The sequence below is a fragment of the Helicoverpa zea genome, chromosome 2 (assembly GCF_022581195.2).
Source record: "Helicoverpa zea isolate HzStark_Cry1AcR chromosome 2, ilHelZeax1.1, whole genome shotgun sequence".
Taxonomy (NCBI): Eukaryota; Metazoa; Arthropoda; class Insecta; order Lepidoptera; family Noctuidae; genus Helicoverpa; species Helicoverpa zea.
Genome location: NC_061453.1, coordinates 3,227,542 through 3,251,105, shown reverse-complemented (window position 1 = coordinate 3,251,105; position 23,564 = coordinate 3,227,542). Strand labels below are relative to the sequence as shown.

Here is a 23,564-nt window from a genome sequence, read left to right as displayed (position 1 = left end):
CTGGATATCCGCAGCCGTGCCCACTAATCGGTTAGTGTCCGTCAATAACTCGTCTACGTGTTTCCTTCCGCAATCCATCACCCCTTTCGCCGAGATAATGACCCGAAGTAGATCCATAAAGCTCCCGAGTTCGGCTTTAGATAAGATAACAAAGGAACAAAGGGAGCGGATGACAGCAACTTTCTGGAATTAGTTTGTATAGGCCCGTCACAAGACAAACATATAAACAAGAATCTCCTATTACATAAATGACAGCATAAGAAAGATGCAACGATGCCGTATAAATGTGTTTGTATTAAAAATATCGTGTCACAGCGCTTTCGCATATTGCGTTTATATTGCATAGTATTAAATAACACACACGAGCGTTTCGCACGACACGTAAAATAGAATCAATAGACACACAACTCCTATTGTAACTTTAGAGTACGGCAAAGGTTTTCTATGTGTCTTCCTTACAATTCGCTACCGCATCTACACAATACCAGACGGCATCAAATTCCACAAAAACTATTGTACATGCTTCTCACGACAATCAACGGTAATTTGGCCCCACTTAATAACACATGACATAATCACGTCACGAGCCTAACTTATTCCGCAGAAGTGACACGGTGTCGCTTAGTAGGAAATTGAGGGCGCAAATGCACCGTTGCACTTTACTATCTAGTAACGAGTTCTGTTCGAACACTTAGGTAATTTCTGCCCATGACACAGTAATCGTATTGTGTATGATGTCAGTGTTCGCCGTCTTGAATAATTCCTCTTGCATTATAACACTTTATTTCCTTGAGGTTATATTATGTACAAACGTCTCGAGAGGTTTGAGTGTCCTAGTCATCGTGTGGTGTTGTGTTATGTCAATTCTTGTTTATTATGTTGTTATTCATGAGACCTTCTTGAGCGTAATACGCAGTTGAGGTGTTCTTGTCGAACAACGCAATTCGATCAATAATGACGAGATTGTAATTGAATGTATCATCAACCACACCCAGATTTACGAAACTAATATAAAATCTGGATTACGGCGTAATAATATATTGACGAAATCTTTACTGTATTAGAAGGGAAATTGCGAGATCATCCGGAGACTATTTTTATTACTTGCGGAACTGCCTATATCTAAAGACGCCAATGATGTCGTAGATGTTAACGTAACAGACATATAATATTATTCGCTGAACATACCACCGATACCACACCGATTCCGTTCATAGAACAGATAGCCGCACACAAGAAACAAAAGACGATGTAAAAAAAGACAAAACACAAACGACACAATGACCCCCTAAATCCTATTATCCCAATTACTGGTAAATAAGTCAGTCACACGGCCGAAAAACGAAACTCAGCTCTGTTTTCAACACCGTAAATGGGGATAATGTCGGAGGGCCTTTGACATTCTTGGCCATTCATGAGAATTTCAAACAAATTTCTATTGGCCTTGTCCGACTTCCAAATCCGACCTCGCACACCGGTGTCAATAAGTATTTGTGCAAGTATAATCAGCTATTGGACCTCCAAAAATTATTTTGCTAATTTTTGGCAAATATGCATGCTGTTCTGTTGGTGAATGATAATTCAATGCATTATCCTGATTCTCATTTAGAATTTTTGTTAAGTCCGAACTAATTATTTACAAAATACTAATTTATAAATTCTACGTAATTATGAATTCAAGACCGTTCTTAAAATTACTTACAGCGCCCATATTTTCTATTATTTCATTAAACCCTAATGGCCTTACTACAAAAACTTTAACAACTGTTTTACACTTGTCTAAAAAAAATGTGGCTCCAAAATGAACCTTATGTCAACGTCATAATTTGACATTTTTTTAGACAAGTCTTAAACTGACGTTAAAAAGTTTTTGTGGTAAGACGGTTATAGCCTAAATTCTGCAAAGGACTTATAAATTCTACAAAATTGGCCCTTAAAGCTTAAAAGAACCAATATAATATTTGAATTTCACATACGAACGTGAATTTTCAAATATATTGCAAAGCATTTTATTACCTGAGCTAGACAAAATTATGTATGCAATATTGGTAAAATAGCGTCTGGATTTGCTTGGCTGGCGATGTTACGATTCATCTTTCAGGAATATTGCATCTTTCAAAGCTGAATTGTACCGTTTCAGCTCAGTAGATATGGTACCTCTTTCATGATATTTTTCAGAGTTTATAATCGACTAGATATTATGATGTTGGTAATATTCAGCATTTCAAGTCGTTAGATGCTTGTTACGCTATAGTAAATCGAAGACTACTTGCTATTTCATGTGGTTTCACCCGCATCCCAGGGCAACTTCTTCTGATAAAATATAGTCTTTGTAACCGGGGATATTGTATAGCAGCCGAAAATCGATCTCAGTGGCGTGCACTTGAAGAGGCCTATGTCCAGCAGTGGACTGCGATAGGCTGATGATGATGATGATGAACCGGGGATATTGTATCTTCACAACAGTGAAAGAATATTTCAAATCGGATCAGAAGAGACTTCAATCTTATCCTACTTAGGTACTAGTGTCTTCTAAAACCCTCTACGGGATACAAAGGACCAATAAATACCACGAATCTTTGCAAACAATTTCCCAGGATGCACCAGACATAGCAAAGCTGTTTATGTCAACCTAGGCTAGGACTATGTATCAAAACCGGTTAGGTCACATCACGGTTTTTATTTAGCGACCTTGTTGCAACTGACATAGCCGTGAGATACCAACAGATAGAGATGTGGCAATCATTATGTCGCTTGAAACAATAGCTTACATTTTACATTGCGTTGGTATTAAGTAACTTTTGATTTGAGATTAGATTTTGTACTGTAAAATTATACGTTTTTTTGGAGTTTTATAGCTATAAATAGCGTGTAATTTGGCACCATAAATGGAAACCAAAAAATCCTCGCCTTAAATGCACATATTTATCCAACAGTTGCACATAAACTTGCAAAAAAAACACACAAATGTGTTTATCTTCAAATCAACTGCAGACTCAGTCAGCAAAAAAAAACAGACGCCACTTAAGAACGTCAAAAGTAACGCAAGAAATGACTGACGACCCGTCAGAGGTCAACATTATCGTCATTCGGAACAGCCAGTGATTATGCATGAATGTATGTAGTGTATGTTAGTCATGCATACATTCATGCTCAAGGAATACTTTGGCATACATTGTGCGTGATGTTATGGGTACAGTCGGGTGGCTAATTAAAGAATTTGTGGGGCACATTGTTTTGAGAAAGTACACTGTGGGGGGCCGAAATGTGCTTGCCATTTATTTCGCCCACGGCAAAATTAATAGAAATTAACTGTATTGATTGTATGAGTATTTGAAATGTTATACATATGGAAATTGAGGGTATCCTATAACAAACATTTTCGAAAGTAAATTAAATCGATTACTCACATGAAAACCATATTGTTTGGATACGACATCAAATTCGATTAAACATCGATAAAATTACTGAACGGTAAGTGTATTAAAATACGTAAACGGTACATGAAAGGTACACCAATATAATGAATGTATTGTCCCTAATTGAAAGTAAAATGAGTTTATCGAGCTATTTTGGGCAAAATAATACGATACCTTTGTTCCTTTATAACATGTTGGCTAACTTTCTGCTGATTAAGAGCTATGCCTCATTAGGACGCCAATGGCGACGTCGCCGGCTACGTATCCAAGTAATTAGTATTGAAACGTATGGTGCCTAACTCACATGGCGACGGTATGGCAACGTCGCCAAATTGGAAGCGTGGCCACGAGCTACAGTTCCCTACGTGGCTTCTGGCTACTCTGGCAGCTTGGCGACGATGCCACGGTTGCCACTATATTGTATACGGTGCAGTGCATTTCCCTCACTCAGTCGCCAATGTGGTCGCCAGTCAGCGTGCGATTTCTTCAGCGACGACGTAAACAATGGACAGTCGAGACGCCATGGTCACTCGACTTGGCGACATTTGGATGCCAGAAGTAACCAGACTTGAGCCGCTGGCGACGTTGCCATGGCGTCCTAATGAGGCATAGCTCTTATATTAACCGATTTCAAAACAAAAGACTCTCTCTTTCTCAATTCGACTGCGTTAATATTTTTTGTATATTACTTATCTGCTCTTAGATCATCATCATCCTCTTGCCCCATTTTTTTATTTGGAGTCGGCGCAGCATGTGCAAGAAATTCTTCCAAACTCTTCTTATTTATTCTCAGATGTTTTTTGTAAAATTATTTGCAACTCAAAAATATACCTCAAATACCTGCAACGAATAACAGAATGGTACAATAAACCTCAATAAGTTTACGTTTAGTAATAACCACCTGTTGAATTTTCATAGAAGTTATTGTTATTTCAATAACAAAACTATGAGTAAGCTTTGTTATTTCATAATAAACGAATCTAGAACAGATTCTGCGAATAAACAATATTTAGAGTACACTGCAAACTTTTAGTCGGCCTGTAGTTGGTTTGGGCCATAAATCAGTATAAAGATGATTGGTATTGGTAGTACCCACATTACAAGGATCAGGTAATAGGCCGGTAAGTATTATACCGACTGAAAACTGATTTGAATCAAGATCAACTGTCGGCCGACTCTTTAGTCTGTAGTGTGCAAGCTCGGTTGTTCTCATGAAAGTATCATGTTTGTGTTACTGGCATTCATCAATGTATTGATTTGACCTATTTTTTTTCGAAATATTCCCCGGGGGTGGTTTGTTTGGAAATGGTATGAAAAACAAATGCCGATCTGTTTTCGAACGTAGAAATTTACGCTTGTTTTTTTTCTTGCCAGTTTTAATTGTAGATATAGTCCTTAATTTGTGTTTATACATTGTTATGTTGTAGGTTTTACGAGTAAATAATATGACTTTAATTGCACTTTCTTTTCACACATGCCATCATTCTTTGCACAGCAGAAAGTGTGTATGGTGTTGTCTCAAACCATTTTATAACTTCATCATCTGCCTAGCCTTTTCCCAACTACATATGCTGGGGTCGGCTTCCAGCCGGATGCAAATGAGTACCATTCTATTAGTTTGTCCCCAGTTTTTTTCCTTTCATATCTGCCAAAAGACCCAAAACATAAAATCTATTCACCCAGATTCCTATTGCGGATATGTCCGAACATTCTGCAGATATCCGGCTACCTGCGGACGGTGGCGGTTAAATGATATCCGCAATATCCTGTCCCCTGCACTAACTCGCACAGATGTTACAAATGAGAGGAGTAAGGAAGTAATAACTCTATGAAGTTATGGAACCGATTTGGACGAAGTTGACATGTTTTGATGGGACGAATTGTTTAAGTAATAAGATTTAGGTATATCGGTAGTTTTTAAATGAAAGAAATTACTAGTGTTTGTAAGGGAATTTTTGACGTCTCTTTTTCTATTTTCTGAATAAAGAGCTAAGCAACCGGGCTACGGTTTAGAGCTTATTCAAAGCTTAATTCGATCGATTACTTATGTGTTATTTATTGAGTCATCCATTAAATATAATGCAATGTAGAAGGAACCTATGTAAGTACAATGTAAATTATTAATGTAAACCTCAGATCAATTAAAAACATTAAGAACAGCTCGCTTTTCCTTATAGCCAACACAGATGCAAGCAAATGATCTTTAGCCCATGTGCGACTGTACCAAACACACATAGATATAGTTTATATGTATTACTAGCACTTTATACAAGTATTCACTGTATACATCTTGGAAGAGCTAACCACATGTTGTAATCGGGATACAGAATGACTCACATAAGCCAGTCATCCCGACTCACCGCAAAACACCATGTTACCATTACTCATACTCGTAGCATTCTTAAAGGATCATCTTTTAGCTGATTTTGGTCCTGTGGTTTGGGTCATGTTATGAGGAAACTACTCCTCGATCCTGGATAAGGATTATACTATTCCCTTTTCAGAGTCTCCATACCAAGTAGCATCTTTGTAGGTTCAGTGGTTTGGCCGAAAGAGCGTGTCAAGCAGAGTTAAGCACAAATATTTTTATCTCGGCCACATTGACTGAACGCCAGTGAAAATGAATGAAGAACATTATAGTTAATACACGGGGTATCAAATGGCTTACTTCCGACCGTTTGTAAGAATGTCTTTAGTTGGCACTATAGTAGCGCTTGACAATATAACCACGGGGTTTTGACGTCATTGATAAGCCATGACTGTGTGGGAATTACGATGGCAGATGTTTTTACGTTATTGTCATTGTTGTACGCAAGTAAATGAGCGTAATCATTTGTTTTTCAACTTTGTAACAAACAGATGTAAGTAGGTACGTTTTTAGAGTCGAAAAGTTTACTTCTTCCTGTTTATTAAACATAGAAAATGACACAGTAATACAATAGTTATAATGTAGTCAGTCATTATTTTTCCGTTTCTCGGAGAGCACTTATAGCTGGCGGTTCTGCGCCTGATCTCTCTCCGGTCGTGTCGGATTGCCGTCCCATCGAGCTATGAGAGTGATGGAATAGAGAGTGCACTTGTGTCTGCATTAGTCCATCATTTTGTCACTACAACTAGACTGTCAAAACGCTATGAACCATGTAACAAACCCACAATTTATTCGACAACCCTACAAACCCCTTCGTGACTTCTATCTACCCTTCATACCCTATTAATTAAAAACAAACCAATCCAATTAAGGTTTCCATTAGTTAATATGATAATGAAAATGGATACAATGAAATAGAGAACGCGTCCGGCCTACTTTCTGACATGACCGGCTTATCCGGGCGGGCTAGTGAGCCGGTTATCCGGGCCTAGTTATCTGATATCTGGCGCATGTCTAGTAGGATGGACGGGTATTGAAATATTCAGGCTGATGGTAGGTCAGTGTTTGTTATAAAAAAATTGCTAGGGAAATTAGTTTTTTATTGGGTCGAATGCCATGGGATTTGTAAACGAGTAGGTACCATAGAACCTATGAGAAGATCAAGGTTTGGAAGATATGCACTTTTTCATTTGAACACAAAAATATATACTTAGCGATATTTAACTAAAATACAGACGACTTTTCTTAGTAATTTATTTTACGAAGAAAATGGTGACTATCATAAATTCGAAACACGAAATTGTGCCCCTAAGTATCTTTATAGAAAGGAGTGGGTACAAACTATGCAAACCTACAAACTTAATCCCTTAATTACCTTTCATGATAAGGAACTCAACGAAACAACGTAAATAATAACTCTTCCTTCCATTTTGTTATGAAAATCTTAATTACACTAAGCTCTTCAAAGAATTATATCTGAAAGCCCTCTGACATAATATATCATCGTTACTGGAAGAGCTTAGCCTTATGAATTTAGCGCACAACTTCAGCGTATCAAAGCTCTGAACAATTTCTATTTCTGACCGCAAAGTAAACATATCCAGCGTGCTTGCTATTTATCCTTGGCTTCCAAGGAATGTTATGTTTGATTAGCATGTTAAAAGTAACGTAAACTTTCTAAAGAATTTGTTCAAAAATATTCCCCGAAGCGTTTAACTTCACTCAACGTACAAGTTTATATTTTCCGCTCTCAATTTTGCATTTGAATAGGAGAGCACCCACGTTATCCTAAACTGCCAACTTCTTAAGGATATCGTAGGCATTTCCTAATAATATTCTTGTTTGGCCCATAAATATCAAGTCAAAGGAGCGTGGGAAGTCTTTTGAAAGCTCAATTGCCTGCTTCATTGTAATTCAAAACCGGAGAAGTAAATATTACGCCATAAATATCGATAAGAGCTTGCTTTACGCGTAACTTCCACCTCTTTTGACGTACTATGTCTTTTTAACAGTATTTGAACGTGGAATACTATTGGGCATCGTGTTAAGGGAATTTTGACTTTGTGACAATGGACCTAATGTTTGATTTTGAATGGCTTTTGTTTCTGCTATCAGTGCCGTAAACGTTTTCCGCTCGCTGACGATTACGCGCCATTTCGTGACATGTCGTTTGACAGCCAATAAGAATGGCGGGAAGCCGATCGTCACCTGTCAATTTGTAGGGAATTGAGTTAATTTCCTGTTATACTTCGGCCGTTCAGAGAATGCGTTCCTGACACCTATCAGTTAGTCACGACTAGTGATGGGCACAACATAACACTGAGTTCGTTACCGTTCCTTCAAAATGAACCGCCGCATTATTTTAAGATTATTTTCGTTTTAAATTGGCGGAATCATTTGTTTTATATTTTAGTTATTTAAGTGGAAACCAAAAAAAGGTAATATTCATATAATAAAATTGTTTTATTTATTCTTTGTTACAAGTACATTGAATTGAATGTGCGAACAGAATATTAATCAGACTCCGATTTGCTTGAGGAGGTGGTGTCTTCATCATCATCTTCGCCTACATGTATAATTATATTATTATCAATAACAGAATCAATCCTGATATCTCGGTCTAACAAAAGCCGGGTAATCAAATAAAAACAGATCGAAAATACTTGAAAAACGTGGTCTATGCGCACGAAACGACAACGGACGACTGTTTTAGCGTCACAAAATGGCGGCCCATAACGCCATTTGGGGTTACCATTTTTAATCTAAGTATAAAAATGCGGTTTGGTCATAGTTTTATTTTTATATTTCACAAAAGTTATAATTAAGTCTTATAGTCCATTATTTTCCAATTCTTAAAAAGAAAATCAAAACGTATTATTTTATATTATAACTGTATAAGAACAGATTACGATACTTGCCTGTTATTTTTAGCACAGCACTACAAAATATAAACCGCTGACATAACCTTGTAATAGCGCAGTATAGATTTAGAAAAATTTATTTACCAAGTTATTTGACACTCAGTTTGGCACAAAATTATAACATTCATTGATTATTGATATAATAATGTTGTTTTAATGCTCCTCAATTGTTAAAACGGTAAACAACCAGCAAAAATATTTTTATCGTAACTGCAACGCCATTGCAAAGTTACGTCGTCAGTTCAATCGCGACGTGTCAGGAACGCATTCTCTGAATGGCCGAACTATAGTTTACAATATGACCAATATTGGTGTTATCTCACGCTATTGTCTAACGTTGTTATTGTTTTTTGTGGTCTATTTTCCTTATACTTTTGCGTCAATACAGGCGTATTTTTATAGAAGAAAATCTAAATGAACAGAGAATTAATTAAGCATCTTTTGTCTCTATTCGTGGACATTGCATTATTATTAAATTATGTAAAGTCCCTAGTAAGTACTTAGTAAGGAGTATATTATTTCATGAATAAGATAAATCACAACAAATCCTCATTTATACACTACCGATAAGCAATATTAATTCCATTCTAAAAAAAAATATCTCTATTGACTTGGCGTTTTAAACGAAAGAGGATTAATACCACCCAATAGGTACCCATAATTCCAAAAAGGTTTCATTAAAAAGGCAAGGTACACATCTCTAATTTAAACTTTGAAGCTCCACCAAATTATTCCGACAGCTTTACGTGTGTAGAAAGTGAGATTACACATTGATGAGACGAGATAATTATACCCATGTATTATAATACTTATGCTTGTACAAAAACATTCTTTGTCTTACAAACAATCGGTCGTGTGAAATGATAATGATGATACAAAATGTTGCGTGGTAGAAAGAAAGACAGCATTTCTTTTATGTTTTAGCGACAAAATGGAGAAGAGATCAAAGAAAAAAATACAAAAGAAACACTCTTGCAATACTCTGTCAAATGAAGTCTTGTATCAAAAGATGATGGTAGATTTCCAGAAATATATTGCTCAGTTTGTTTAAAAAATAATTAAATGATATTTTGTGCAGTTAAAAAGTTACCACATAACGTTTATAACAAGCATGGGTTACTTCACTAGCGGAATGTCGGCTGCCATATTCAGTAACCTAAGCGGAAGCTCGGTTTAAATTTGGAATAACATCGTATCCACGCAGACGATCGTCGAATGCTAATTCCACAACTATCCCATTTGAATTTGGAACGTTCCCGATGAGCGATACTCTTTGTAAGGAGATATTGTGAAAGGTTTTATTCTAAATTAAAAAAATATGTGTTTTCGTTTGTTTTTAAGCGTTTTTTAGGTTGTTCATCGATCGCATAAATACCTTTATGAACGGTCAAGCGATCAAATTAGATTAAAAGCAACATATTTTTCAGTAAACAAGTACGTATGTTCAAAAACGCCGCTAGAAAATTTCAATTTCCAATAGCTCATTTGAATAGCCTGTCGTAAATATTTAACAGTCATTACTTATTTTATTACTGTAAACAGACTACCGTTATATCCTTCTACTTAAACCATCATTGAATTAAATTTCAAAAGCCCCCACAACTCTTTGTCGACATTTTTATTCGTGTTCACTATCTCCGAACGGCTTAGCGAGAGGCAGCCATTTTTCAATTTAGCCGTCGTCCATTTCAAATTGCATTCACAATAGTCACATCGTTGTGGGATGAACCGGGATCCAGTTACGGTTACTTAGCGACAGTTAATTCAGTAACTGGCTATAATTTGGTCTTAAACTGTTCCTTTGCGAAAGTCATGTCTATATGCTAATAAGGAAATGGGTTGAGCTTAGTGTTGACTTGCGGAGAGCGGGAAAAACAAGTGAAGATTGTATATTAGTATAGGCTTAAAACTGAGATTTTCTTTCCTGTCAATGTTTCAAGGAGGAAGGAATATTCTCATGATGAAAATAACCAGCAACGAGCTTGGACATTACAAACACACTTTTAAAACAGGTAGAGAACTATACACTATAAACGAATTCATCGATGTAATACTTTGCTTCCACAAGACCTTGCAAACATAAAAAGCTACTGGATATGATTTGATTAAAAAACTAAAATCATTTCAACTATTCTGATCACCACTATTTTAAGACGATACAAAATCTAACTCTGGAGTAACTCGTAACTCTTATAAAACTCTGACCTTCATGATTGACGTAAGATTTACCGAAGGAGGTTTATTTAACAAGCCATAGACTAGAAGATATTGCAGTCTGCCAAAATCGTTGAGTCATAGCTCTTTACAATCTGTGCGAATCTTGAGTCAGCTGTTAGGAGAGCAATAAAAAAGTAATGGCTACTCGTGGCTCTCCTGTATTTAATCGGCAAGAATATTCCTGTTACATCATAAAAATAGTTATTAAAGATTTTACGTCGCACGCAGGAGCGGTGAAGTAATTATTAAGCACATGGTGGTAATGGTTATAAGAATCTTTTAAAACTAAATGTTTTGTACAGTTGACAGCTGTCAGTTTTTAAAAGGAAGATAGCATTTTTTGTACTGACTGACAGAATTGACAACTGCACGGAAAACTTAAAAAAACAATGAATTGTTGGTTGCCTGTTATATTTTTCGATATGCAGGTGACTGCGTAGACGTGAGTCTAGGAAGACTGAAAGCCAAAACCACAACCAAATTGCAAAATGGCTGGACGGACGGTGTGTGGCTGACGGGTATACATAGATAGAAAGCCATGAAATTTACAATGATCCTGACGGTTCATAAGCCTTTACCCTGATCATGCATAAAACAAGTGTTTTTACATATTTTTAATCCTGAAAAAGCAAAGATGTCTCACGTAAAATATTACATTCCTGAAAATGCGTCCCTGAATCTCGTAAAAGGAGTTATTATTCCCGTGACGTAAGCAAAAAATATTCCGATATACGCAAATTAAACAACCCTTTCATAACAGATATCAGAGTTCGTGTTTGTTTCTAGGTCACCTTGTTTCTCTTCACGGAATGTTCACTTGCTGAGCTAAAGCGTATTCCATAAACGGTAGATAAAAGTTTAGCGTTCATCGTGAAATGGAACGCAACTAAATGGAGCTGGTATTTTTAATCTGTTGCAGTTTCAAATGAAAACAGAAAAGTTACGATTTTTTTTGAGCAACAGTTGAAAACGTTAAAAATAAATGAGAAAGATTACAAAGTACATAAACATTTGCCACGGAATATAGACGTAAGATTAAAAACCATAATAAGGTAACTGCAAAGCCACGAAACACAGATTAGATTACACAACTTAAAAGATTAATACAAATACGAGTGGAACATGAAATGGTTGGTCACGAATCTAACGAACCCTGTTAGGTGTTGGAGAGATGCTCCACAGAATTCTGGCAATTTTCCAAAGAGGAAATTTGGATTCGGCTGCGAGTGCACTCCAATGCATTTCGGTCCCAATTTTCCAGTTGCAAGCACTTGACTGTAAGGGTAGGACTACCGCGAGTAATGAGGAGAATTAATAATGAGGTTGGATGGTAGGCTGTATATGTAAGTAGCCTGTGCCAGTTAATGTAATAAAAAAATATGTCAGAGTTTATTTATCGGACCGTTTCATTCTAATTTTGAACTTATTTTTCTGGGCTTCTTTTCAACATCCAATTCTGGATTTTAAGACTGATATTAAACTTGCGCAGAAAAACTACATGCGCAATTATTACGTACCCGTTTGTCATACAGATACCCATACTATAATGGAAAATATTGGAAGTAGGTACATACAATATATACCTATGTATACTTATACATATTAACAGGAGTTTCACGTTTCATAACGTGATGGATTCTAATTAAAATGCTGCGAGCATTCCAGAATAAGGATGTCAGTTATGATATTAATACGTTATTTGGAAAAACAATCATGGCTCCCGTCTATCGCCAACGGCATTTCGATATTAAAATAGTGGGCGGAACAAAATATTTTGATGAAAATATTCCTTAAGCTTATTATGAATTTGATCGTATACATTTTTTAATTTATGGTTCGTCAATATTTTTATTTTGAAAGAAAGATTCTGGGAAAAAGTTTCTATAAATAAATCAGACTTCCCGTTCTCACCTCGAAATTGGAACCCTTTCGAAAAGAGTCGTGCTTATAGATATGTATTATGCATTTACAAGGGAGACTTGTGACTCAAACAACACAGGAAATATTAATATAAACAATTAAGATCTATTATTATAAAGTCAACAAGCAAGAGTAGATTTCAGAATAAAGTCTTCATAAACCCACCTCTTACGTTTGTTTCAGTTTGACAATAAAAAACAAAATATAAATCGCATTTCGTGTCTACAGCCCGCTGCGCGCAAAAAAGGAATCTCGAATGAAATGAAATGTGATTGACTTGTCCGCCGAACAATTTAAATCTGCCGCTATTAAAATGTACGTCTAAATGAAAGTAAATAAATCAAATACGACTTCAAAGATAGCAATCAATCATTTAATTATAAACACGCAGTTACCTGGCGGGCTTCCAGTTCAAATTAATAATATATCGGCTAACGAACAGGCAGCCATTGTACAACATGAAGCTTTCATTAACGTGAGTTGTACGTTTTAATGAGCTCCATTGTGGATCTCGACCTTTTTGTTTGTTTTATTATGTTGGCTACGGATTTTAGGCGGTTCACCAACTTGACCGAACGAAAATAATAAAGTATCTATTCAGGCACAAAAGGTGAGGAGGCATAAAAAATGTATTCGACATTTTGGGGTCTATGAATGTAAGGCAAACATGGCCTGAATAGAAATATGAATTAAACCTTTAACACGGGTACGGTTAAATTACAATTCCTATTTGAATACATTATCAGCTTACCCAGGTACATAAACTAGTATTCCAGGCAACCAGTCAATGGAAACTTATTTATCCCTAATCTTTGCAATTTTACAGTCCCACACAAGTCGCACAATGGCCGCCGCACTTTGATGTAAAAGGCATTAAAACAATAACTTTCACGACTTTTCTAGGACTAAAGGGCTTAATGGCTAATCCTCGGCACTTTTTATTTCCTTTGTCTTACTTTTTACATCTTCACATAAAAGGACACTAGTCATTAGGAACATGATGCTGGCTCGTTATATGGCTTTTTGCGTTAAAAAGAAATCGTAAAAAGAGACCAGATTACTAAAGTCAACTTTTTTTTGAAACTTTTCTATGAAAGTAAAATTACGTGGAAAAGATCTTACTGCGAAACCATAGGACTCTCGTAATCGCAAATAAGTAAGCGAGTTTGTGTTCGCTTTAATCGCCACACAAGACATTAACAAATTATCTCACTAAACGCAATGGCCCAGATTCCCAAAAATGTAATAAAATACAAAATTCGACGCAACAATTCCGCGCCGCCATAGATTTTAAACGCCAAACATTGCAGTTCCGTGTTCGTCCAAAAATAGTTTAAACGTCGGATCGGTCGCATTCCAACACCGGCTGTTTGCCCGCCATATTAACATAGGCATTTCCGAACGTGAGGTAGGTGTTAGATGCATCGTATTCAATGAACGAGTACTCTGTGTTGCAATTTGTCTACTTTCTAATGATATTCGAATACGAAAGTGGGAGGTACAAATTAGAGGAACAATTTGGGCTACTAATGAGGCTAAGAAAAATGTAGATCGAATGTCATTTTCCAAATAAATAAGGCAAGTTTGAAGTATCTCCTCAAAAGACGAATAGGAAACACCTGAACATTATTCAAGAGACACACGACAATCCAAAAAGTTCCCAACATTTACTTAATGGCCTCATCCAAAAATAACCCTGCGCTCGTCCAAAAAGTCATTGGATCAGAAACAGTGAGCTATTTACGGGTTATAAGAAGAAAAGCTAATGGCTTTCGTGTAGCGTCCACTTCGGTGGCTTCGCAGCCATCCGGGGGAATTGCCCGCACATGCGTGAACCCTTTTGATGTAGAATCGGTGAGCGAAGAAAGGGTTTATGCAATATTGCAAGCGCACTTCGGGGTATGGTATTCTTAAGGCGGGTTAAAATGACATAACGTCGAAGTTGGATCAGCAATGTGTAAGAGTAATCAGTGAATCAATTGTATTATGGACATGCAACAGTCTTAAATGATATTTAACTAGGCTGAAATAATTGCTCATAAAAATGAAAGAGAGTTGGTGTTAAAATAACAATCAAGTTATAGTCTTTTATTATCTGTAGTAGCATCGATTTGGCCCATACATGTGAATATTTAAATAAAAGATTTTTAACTGTTAATTATTCAAAGTATTTTGTATTCAATTAGTAGGTATTCATTATCACTGAAAAGCAAATCAATGTTACTTACATTTTAACTACTCTACTGGAATTTTATCGAAGACCGCGTACAAAATGGCAGTTTGGCATTCGAAATTCAAATAATTTGGTTGTGGGCTTAAAATGGCTGCTGTCTGAGTTATTGAAATGTTGGTCGACGAATTAATTATTCACGTCAATTGCAATGCTATTGATTTTAGTTAAGACTTGGTTAAATTTTATGTCCGTTACAATTTGTAAATATTTTAGTGGAATGTATTGAAGTAGTCAACAATTACGTAACAGTTATTTTCGTTCAGGATCCTCTAAAATTTTAATAAAGTATATTTTTCTGTACCAATAGCAGAGTACTCAGGAAGTAAAACCACAGAAAGCAACTTGAATTCAATAAGTATTCCTTTAATCCCTTTCCTTTCTTCATAGTCTTCAATTTGATAATCCAAGCAATCAAACTCAAGCACAGATAATACAGCCACTGACTGCTTACTGTTTACGGCCAGTATTTGTGGAGAAAGCCGCGTTTACTGCTGGCCATTTCTTTTGAACGCAGCTTTTACGGTGCTTAGCCATAGACAAACACGTTCCAAAATTGAAATCGTACGCGGAAACGCTTTCAATTGCTTGGCTCTTCGAATTCAATCTGTCTGTGTTTCGTTTGTTTTTATTTATAAATTGTTTTTGCTTTTTGTAATATTTATTATGTGTTATGCTTCTGTAAACTAAATATGTCAAACTCAAGTAAAATGCCAGCTAAATGCCAAAACTTCCGCATGATTTCCAATATGTTATAGAGGTAGGCTGCCTATGTATAAAATTTCATACACCTCTATATTTTATAGGACCATATACCCACTCAAGACTACTCGAAATAAAATATGATGAAGCATACAAACCACTTTCGATAAATCTCATAATAGCTGAGGTGTTGAGTAATATAAAACTACTCCACCTAAATTTTCCACCAATTACATTCCAAATTCCAATACTATTATTAGAAATATACATACGTAAAATAAGTTGTACTCATCTTTAAGATTTTTTATGGGGTAGCTACATAACTAAGAAACATTTTATGATGCAGTAACCAAAAATCTTTTGATTAATTCTCGATTGTACATATCTAAAATATATTTTTTCCGACCTTTTTTTTCTGTCATTCCCCACCTTTTGTGTTACCCAATGACGATTACCTAACTATTTTTTCTTATGTGGCATGCGTTCTCTGTCTGTCAGTAATTGACAATGCTCGACCCCATCTTGAATCTTCAAAGAGCTGTAATATGTACTATACAATGCAATTAAATGCACTAGTTAACTCCATTCAACCTGTCTTTATATATTTATCAATATATACAGTATATACGCAGTGTTTGCCAAAGTTTCGGCCTTCAATCGATTGGATGGCCACCTTGATCGCGAGTTCATCTATTTGCGGCCGGCACGCTCTCTCTCGATTAATGATCGAATACCATTCAATCGAATCAACTCGATTCTGATATTGGAATTCGAAATAGCTTATTTATGGACAGGTGTGGTTGAACGTGTGAGATTTTGGTTCCCTTTTATTTTGTCAATTTTCTTTTAATATAAAAATATGAATTACGATAATGGACGAGTTCATTAAGTTAATTATTTTTTTCTTCTGTGTAATGCAGTGCATCGACAGCTTCAATTATAAAAGCTTAGAATTCTTATGCAGAATATAATAATTAGCTATTAAATTAGCATTAGCTGCTACATTCCCTCTTTCTTCCGTAATTCCAGTTTATTAAAAGCGGAAAAATATTAATTAAACGCAGTCTCGTCTTCATCTTGTTTAATTAAATTCTTTTTTTTTCATGGAAGTAGCTGTAACATATAAAATAAAGTCGAGTTAGTTACATTACTTGTAAATCAAGAATGGCTGAACTGTTACAGCTGAAATTAAGAGAGGAGGTAGCTTAGACCCGGGCCATAGGATAGTTTTTGTCACCATATGTATACGGGGAGCATTCATCTCGAGACGCGGGCGAAACCAAGGTTGGAACATAGTAGTGTATAAATTTGAATTTATCTGTAGATTTGTGTCTAACAATGTTATTAAGAAATATGTATGAGATATGAACAAAGGTTAAGGTTGTGTATAATATTCATTTGTTTTTGTATCGTCTCACGTGTACTCGTGTCATAATCATTAAGTATGATAAGTTACACCTATTCGATTAATTATAAATCGATTTATGATCGAGTTGACATCGAATATACCGCGGGAGTGGCAGTCTTGATTACCATAAATTGACAATTATTGCTAAATATTTTTTCTACTAGTGTGCGATGATTCATAAATCGGTACATTCTTTAAGTGTTTTGGACAGTTCGTCACTCCCTTCTGATAAAATTTATGAACCAGGCGGTAAATTACAACTAATTAAAGATATAAAACCAACATAATTACTACCTAACGAATGTCACAAACTGTGAGAATTACCAAAACAATAGAGTTAATTCATCATACATATTTTGAACAATAAATAACCTTCCTAACAATGGGTATTTGAAGTTTATATTAATTTGTACGTATAAGTAATAAATTTGTTAATTTATTGTCTTTATAACAATAATTCTACATTGATGTAAGTATCTTCATTCTTCAATTTGCAAAATAGTTGTTGCCCACGATTTTATCCTCGTCGCTAGAAGACAACGTACCGCACTCGCCGCGCCCCGGGTAAAAAGTAGCATTATGTCCTTTCTCAGGCTGGTTTTGGGCTGTAAACAAGACATACAGACAGAGTTTGTTGCACTTATAATATTAACAAACCGTAGTGTGATCAAAAATTACAACACCAATCACCAACGACCATCTAACGCGAAGACAGGACATCACCTTTCTACCTACTATACAAGGAAGTCACTGATGCATAGCGAGCACTAACATTTAACATCTGATATCGGCCCACCGAACTTATGACTTGACTGACCTATATGGAGCATCCACACGTGTGAGGTATAAATAGTCAGTCGCCCGCAATGATCTGCGGTTTCCGCACTAAAATGCTGGTAAATTGTAAGATTTATGTGTGATTTTGTCGCTGATTAATCGTATTGTTTCGTTGATTTTACTTTGATCTCCCATCTCATCAAATAAAACGTACGTACGTACATCAAATTACATGGTTATTAGGAATGCCAGAGTAGAAAGTTGGGAATCAAAGAGGATAGGCAATTTTACAAACAAAATGTAAGTCTTGTAATTTAAAAAAATATTGTTGTTTTGTCACAGCGAATACTAAGATTTGGAACACTAAAATAAAGTTACGGTCTTTCTAACTAAGAAATTGTCTATGCTATGCGATTCCTACTCGACCACACGCAAGCATAGTTCAAGCGCGCCATTATTTTGACAGCCCGCCAATTTTATTCACCGATGGTTTGAGAAGTCTACCAAGCATAGACAACATGTGCGTCATATCCCATAAACAAGAAGCTATTCGTTTTGTTTACCGAGGGAAACTTGGACGTTTTTCCAAGGCTTATTTATGTGAAAAACCATTCGAGAGCAAAAGGAAACATTTCTCACTATAGGAACTAGGCACAGACTGCTAAGTGCAAACTCTAGCCTATATTTCTGTGAGGTATTGATACAATAAGAGGAAAATATGTTTTTATTTGTTTGTTCTTTGTACCATAAAGGCTCCGAAACTACTGCAACGATTTAAAAAATTCTTTCACTGTTGAGTAGCTACACTATTCCCGCCTTAGATCGGCTATACTTTATCCGGGTACGGGCAGTAGTTCCCACGGAACACGATTAAAACTGCGGTGAAACACCTAGCATATTATACGTAGAATCTGGTTTTCAGTACTACGTCACGTTTTATTATACCAGTTTCGTTGCGGATTTAGGACACATCCAGCCTTTTGTCTGAAACGTCTGGTTTTGTTTGCAGATTGTTAGCTCAGCCAACATGGACGGCTTTGATTAAAAATCCTGTCCAATTAAACCCTTCTGTGTTACCAGCGTCGATAAAAAATATGAGTTTCATATTTTTTTACCTACCTACACAAAACGTTGTCACGTAGCTTTCAGTTTTTATTTTATTTACTTACGGTTTCATTTTTCTGTTTGGAAATACATATAGGTAGCTATGGAACATTTTTTTCGTATATTAAATAACTTGTATGTAGCAAATTTTATGCAACGATTACGGATTATTTCATAATTATACATTATACATCAGCTACACAGAAAACCTTTTTACTACGCAACGCTAACGTTCGAATTATGAAAATACTCCTGTATTTATTACCTACACGAAAATCCTTTTCCAACATATAAATACTCTTTGGAAAGCCAAAAGGTCGCCTCGAACTTATAATAGATTTGTAAGCAATTTCCCTTTCAATAAAAGGACATGATATGAAGGTGTTTCCCAAAGGACAGACGAACGAACTTCTGAAAAGGGTACAGGGATGTCAAATGACTGAAATTTACACATAAATATTGTGTGTGATAAATGTAAGCAAAACTGGCGTACTGGTAAGAAAGTTTTAACAGAAAAGTTTATTCTTCTTAACGTGTGTGATTTTTCTAATCAAAAATCGTTTATTTATAAGTAAAGGGTTGTTTTTCATTAAAGATTAAACGAATAATACAGATTTCTTACCATGACTTCAGATCAAGTATTTTATCTTTAATGCCAACTGCCACCGTTGTCTATTGATGCAGTTGACAATTTTGTAAGTCCGTACAAAAAATGAAATTTATTTTTCCTTGAAAATGGACTGCTGTCTACTGCACAAAACATTCGGTACCAATCCTAGTCTTTTAATACTCTAGTTTTATAAATCGTGTGAATCTGGTGATGCATCCAAAAATACACGAACAATATCGTGTCAAATCGATACACGAGTATCGTTTTATGAATCAATCACGTTACGTTAACATCACGTATTCGCTTTGATGTAGTTACGTGAAATGCGAGCTCATCTCGATACGGTGCGATTCTAATTCGATTCTGCTCGGTGTCATTTTCGAGTATCGATTTACCCTTTAAAGGTTGTGGCTGTATATTTTTGGATTTGGTTACGCCTACGCAGTTTATGTTATGTAGCTACTTAGAATTTTAATATGTTGTACATTTAAATATAAAACAAATAGCCTACGTAATGAGCGAAAGCCTAGTTTCTTACCCATTAAATCTTAAGGTAAATAAAACATTTTTCCATCTTAAATAGAATATTTTAAAAGCACGCTTCTAAAAAAAAACTATTGCATATGCATACGATATACAACATGTAACGTAATTAACGCACATCCTCAAACACGCCAATTAGAATATTATGTTATAATCATAATACATAGACTGAATTTTTAATTTAACCTGTATATGCATTGTTATTTACTAAATTAGTTATACCAATTCTTGGAGAACTTTTTGGTCATACTACTACGCACGCAAATATCGCGCCGCGCGCCGCTCGACTCGACACAACATAACGAAACTACGGAAAAAGCCGACAATACACGAAGTCTTATTACTTTGAGTTACGGTCTATTTGAATTTGTTTTGACTGTACATAGTTTTAATTATTTTTGGGATAAAAAATTACCTATATTAAAAATGATATAAATCGATTCAGTAAACGATTCTGAACAAACTAATTTCAGGATGTGCGTTAATTAAGTTACATGTTGTATGTATTGTATTCCTTTAACAATTTATATTACCACTAAAAACAAAACAAACCTACTTATAAATAAAACAACAGAAAACCATCTTCTTACGATTACTCAATTACCTCTTACAAACACTTAATCCTCCAACAGATTTAACTCAGCGCTCGCAAGACCTCCCATGCTTATCAATGCATTCCGGATTGGATGCCTCAAGTTTACCGTGACGTAATCGCATTGCTAACATACTGGCTGTATCTCGCTTGACAGGCAAAGGAGATTTAATGTAGGCATTAATTAATATGTATATTAAGTTGCAGTTGATTGAGGTTTATAACAAAGTGAGATTTTAGTTTGGATATACATAGCTCAAAAAATATGCGATAGGTATTATAAAGCTAAGAAGTCTTTTAGTCTTTAAAATAAAAGGCGACTTTTTATCCTGGTGTGCAAAAGTCTTCAATGAACACGGGGGAAGCTGTGGACGGCTAGTTTCACTATTGTACAAAATTGTATGTAAACAAAACAAACCAATATGTCCACTTACAGCTTTTACTCTATAACTTTTCTCGCTCGGTCATTCGCTTTAAAGTCTTTTGGCAATAATTCAAAAATATAATGTAGCTCTCATCGAACTGGAAAAAACTATTTAAAAATGAGTTCATGGTTTTGCAATACGGATACGAAAAATAAAAATATGAAGACCTGAGTTTTTTAATACTTTTGCGTTAAACATGAAACATCAGAAAATACAAACTTCATTTTGAAAATAAATGCTGTTTCAGCGTATTTTTATACATTTTATATACCTTTATTTTTATATTATTACTTCGCTATCTCTTATGATTTACCGTAAAAACAAAATAATATCGTGAAAATTGCGTTCCATTTTCATACTCATAAAACCCACTGTCATAATTATCGCATGACATTTTAATCCATTGTAAATATTCTATTGTTTGTCACAAATAAAAGCCGACGTGACGAAGTATATGGGTACAGATTTCAAGGTCTTGAAGATCATGTTTATTCCATTATGCAGTTTTGTATGGCACATCGTGAGTGTGTATATGACTTTAGTAGCTTTGTATTAATGTTTTATTACTGTGTTGTGTCTCTTACTGGGTTAAAGTCACTTTCCAGTACATCTCTCAATGTTTATTGTTTATTGTTTTAGACTAGTCTTTTTCTCGCGGATTCACCCGAGTCCCATGGAAGCTACATTGCCGGTTTAAAATATAGCCTATATTACTTGGGAGAAGTAGCTTTCCAAGAGTGCAAACGTTTACAATGTTAGTACGGATAGATAGCTTAATTAGTTTACTGGCACATGATCGCAGTAAGGTACAAGGGATGATAATCCTTGATCAGTTCTTTTACAGTTATACCTACGTAGTCTAGACGTTAAAAATAAATCCACGAACAGAATTCACAAAGGCAGCCGAATTTAGCCTCAGGCCACAAGCTCAAATAAATAAATAAAGCCTAGACAGCTTAAAACAAAATGGATTACCCAAAATAGCGTTTGCAGGAGTTCACGACCTCAATTATGAACATGTAACTTCTGCATTTTGTACAAACTGCTAGCTAGGTTTTGGCAACCAGCCAAAAACGATAGACAAAGTGAATGTCTGATGGGTATTCCAAGTATTGAACGACGATAGCAAAAATGGTAGCTGCAGAGCTGAAACGTAGGTTAGGTACTTATTGTTATTCTGAACAACGAAAGCGCTTCCAATATTTTTGTTGGCTTTAAAGTGATTTTTAAAGGATATTTCTTTTTAATCTTTTGGTGAAAATTGTGTAATGTAATAAAGAGGAAATATTGTTTGTTTGTTTGTACCCAAAAGAAAGAAAGAGAAAGAAAGAAAGAAAAATTCTTTCACTATTGGAGAGCTACACTCTTCCCGAATAGTATAGGCTATATTTTATCCCGGTATGGGTAGGTAGCAGTTTCCATGGGATGTGGGAAATCGGCTAGTTATAAATAAATCATTAATTTTACAGTAACAATTCAGCGTATACAATTTCAATACAAATTAGCGTCAAGCCCACCAAAATCCCGATAAGCCTAAATTCGACACGAAATTGATTGATTCAGTGTTCTGTTTCACATTGCGGTAACTTGATAGTGTAACAATTTATCTAGAGCCGATAATATCATCGGATTTGCATATACATCGTTGTAAATAGGCGTTGTAAATCTTAGGCTGCCACTGCATAATGAGGCAGTAGAGCTAAGTTACAAGTGTAGGATGTAATTGTGATGTTAGAATCTTGTCTTTAGATCTAGTATGTGTAGTGAAGATGTAAATTATGCCTTTGGAATGGATTGTAAATGAAGATAGGGTTTGAAAGAGGCAACATATTTATTTTGGACGGAACTGGTTAAAAATTATAGAACTATCTATACATTATTTTATGATGTCTTAAATTAATGTTATTTTCCCTAGTTCATGAATCCTAAGTTCTCTGGCCCGTCTAATAATGGATTATCTAAAAACGAATTGGTTTAGGGCCATTATTGAGACCTACATCGATACAGCTCCAATTTGTCAAGACACACCTCTTCCTTGTCCAATGTCTAGCCCTACCCCGATCGTATATACTGCCTCAAACTTAACCTCACTGTGACGTCACTCGTGAAACAAAAGACTGTTTTCACCCTCTTATATTACCTAATGTTTGAAAATACAGACATGGCCAGATCACTGAAAACAGCATCAAACTTCGGATTTCAATAACTGATCCATTCGTTGTTTTTCGAATAGAGATTGAAATCCGAAGTAAAACATTTCGAAACTTTTTCTACGACTGTCAAACTTGAAAAACGAATGATGATACTGGCTGCAAAGAGTAATGACAT

General features: G+C 35.5%; 1 protein-coding gene across 1 annotated transcript in view; it reads left to right on the top strand.

Moving 5' to 3' along the window:
- Positions 1-23,564, top strand: part of LOC124641613 (serine/arginine repetitive matrix protein 2) — a 107,786-nt gene that overhangs the window by 54,265 nt on the left and 29,957 nt on the right. The window lies entirely within an intron of this gene.